Source organism: Schistocerca piceifrons, chromosome 5 (genome assembly GCF_021461385.2).
Source record: "Schistocerca piceifrons isolate TAMUIC-IGC-003096 chromosome 5, iqSchPice1.1, whole genome shotgun sequence".
NCBI lineage: Eukaryota > Metazoa > Arthropoda > Insecta > Orthoptera > Acrididae > Schistocerca > Schistocerca piceifrons.
Genome location: NC_060142.1, coordinates 695,522,522 through 695,525,483, shown reverse-complemented (window position 1 = coordinate 695,525,483; position 2,962 = coordinate 695,522,522). Strand labels below are relative to the sequence as shown.

Below are 2,962 nucleotides of genomic sequence, written 5' to 3'. Positions count from 1 at the left end.
TAACAACAGTTGATTCCGTATTTCTAGATTTCCGGAAAGCTTTTGACACCGTTCCTCACAAGCGACTTCTAATCAAGCTGCAGGCCTATGGGGTATCGTCTCAGTTGTGCGACTGGATTCGTGATTTCTTGTCAGGAAGGTCGCAGTTCGTAGTAATAGACGGCAAATCACCGAGTAAAACTGAAGTGATATCACGTGTTCCCCAGGGAAGCGTCCTGGGACCTCTGCTGATCCTGATCTATGTAAATGACCTGGGTGACAATCTGAGCAGTTCTCTTAGGTTGTTCGCAGATGATGCTGTAATTTACCGTCTAGTAAGGTCACCCGAAGACCAGTATCAGTTGCAAAGCGATTTAGAAAAGATTGCTGTATGGTGTGGCAGGTGGCAGTTGACGCTAAATAACGAAAAGTGTGAGGTGATCCACATGAGTTCCAAAAGAAATCCGTTGGAATTCGATTACTCGATAAATAGTACAATTCTCAAGGCTGTCAATTCAACTAAGTACCTGGGTGTTAAAATTACGAACAAATTCAGTTGGAAAGACCACATAGATAATATTGTGGGGAAGGCGAGCCAAAGGTTGCGTTTCATTGGCAGGACACTTAGAAGATGCAACAAGTCCACTAAAGAGACAGCTTACACTACACTCGTTCGTCCTCTGTTAGAATATTGCTGCGCGATGTGGGATCCTTACCAGGTGGGATTGACGGAGGACATCGAAAGGGTGCAAAAAAGGGCAGCTCGTTTTGTATTATCACGTAATAGGGGAGAGAGTGTGGCAGATATGATACGCGAGTTGTGATGGAAGTCATTAAAGCAAAGACTTTTTCGTCGCGGCGAGATCTATTTACGAAATTTCAGTCACCAACTTTCTTCTCCGAATGCGAAAATATTTTGTTAAGCCCAACCTACAAAGGTAGGAATGATCATAAAAATAAAATAAGATAAATCAGAGCTCGAACAGAAAGGTTTAGGTGTTCGTTTTTCCCGCGCGCTGTTCGGGAGTGGAATGGTAGAGAGATAGTATGATTGTGGTTCGATGAACCCTCTGCCAAGCACTTAAATGTGAATTGCAGAGTAATCATGTAGATGTAGATATAGAGTAAGGTATGCCGTTCAGGAGTGTTGTTTACCTTGCCGGCCGATGTGGCCGAGCGGTTCTAGGCGCTTCAGTACGAACAGCGCGACCGCCACGGTCGCATGTTCGAATCCTGCCTCGGGCATGGATGTGCATGATATCCTTATGTTAGTTAGGTTTAAGTAGTTCTAAGTTATAGGGGACTGATGAGCTTAGATGTTAAGTCGCATAGTGCTCAGAGCCATTTTTGCCATTTGTTGTTTACTTTATCGATCGGAAGATCATCCCTGACGTTGTTTGTAAATACACACACAGTTACCATGAGCGCTACCGCCGGGTCGAATGCCACACTCGAATGGACTGCAGCATTTCAGTTGAAAGTACAACACCAGCAAAGAGCTCTGTGAAACACAGTGAATATCCATCCTACCACAAAAGACAGTCGCGACCAATAGCCAGGTCTGCATCATCACGTTACGCGCTGAAGGCTTGCCAACCGGGGAAGTTTCACGACGTGTGCACTGGAGTCATAGTGTGTGATGCGGACACAGAATCGGTTTCAGCTGACAGTGAAATTAATAGGTAGTTATATATATGAAGACAGTAACTATTCTCGCAAGAACAGAATACTGTTGATGACCGTGCAGCTTTTCCCTGGAATAAATGATAACTAACTGAAGCCCTCAGCTGCCGACAGGTGTTGTTGATATACCTCGATGTGGACAGCTGTATTCTGTTCTTTCGAGAATAGTTACTGTCTTCATATATATAATTAAAGGCTACCCAGCCATTGACCTTCGTTTGTGCGAATGCGCACAGGTTGCCCAAACTCTTACGGGAATCGCCAAAGCGTGCGCAAGTAATGAGTGGATGGGCAAATGTCTATAAGGTACATTACATATGTAGAATTGTGGACAGTTGGGTATGTGAGTCTCACGGGAAGCGTGCAAGGGATAAGTCCCTGCGGTCGCGCTATTAATGTGTGTCCTCGGTGGCTCAGATGGATAGAGCGTCTGCCATGTAAGCAGGAGATCCCGGGTTCGAGTCCCGGTCGGGGCACACATTTTCAGCTGTCCACATCGAGGTATATCAACAACACCTGTCGGCAGCTGAGGGCTTCAGTTAGTTATCATTTAATAGGTAGTGTTGAGAACAGGCCGTCTTTTGAATCAAAGGAACTGTGGGCTGAGTGCTCCAGAACTGGATCTGGAGTTCGAAGGGCTTACAGGACGTTATGTATCGCATCATACAGTCAGGAGATGACTGTGTGATGTGTATCTCCATTCCCTACGACCTCGTACGCCACAACATCATGGACTCCGCTACATGTAGGCAAGGAACCACGCAGAACGAACGCCCCAGGATGGCGTCGGTTGTTGTCAACTGACGAAACTCGGATCTGTTTCCACCTCGGTAACCGCAGACAACGTGTTTGGACATAACTCAGTAATATCGAACAGCCTCGCGGGATTATCCGAGCGGTCTTAGGCGCTGCAGTCATGGACTGTGCTGCTGGTCCCGGCGGAGGTTCGAGTCCTCCCTCGAGCATGGGTGTGTGTGTTTTTCCTTAGGATAATTTAGGTTAAGTAGTGTGTAAGCTTAGGGACTGATGACCTTAGCAGTTAAGTCCCACAAGATTTCACACAGAATATCGAACAGCTCCAGCACTTTGTCCTACAGGTACAGCGAAGTGGTAATGGAGTGACGTTCTGGGGGCATTACATGGAGCTACTTTACACCTCTCGCGATTGTTGAGAGTGCTCTCACTGCTCTATGATACAGGGACGAGATTCTGCAGCCAACAGTGGAACCATGTCGCCAGAATTTTGGTGACAATCTCATCTTGATTGATGATAACTCCCATGGTGTTCTCGCGGACACGT

The 2,962-nt window shown here is 46.5% G+C and overlaps 1 non-coding gene across 1 annotated transcript; it reads left to right on the top strand.

The window, feature by feature from the left end:
* The first annotated feature begins 2,064 nt into the window (after nucleotides 1-2,064).
* On the top strand, nucleotides 2,065-2,138 carry Trnat-ugu. Its single transcript has one exon. It is a non-coding gene; the product is annotated as a tRNA-Thr (tRNA).
* The last annotated feature ends 824 nt before the right edge of the window (nucleotides 2,139-2,962 follow it).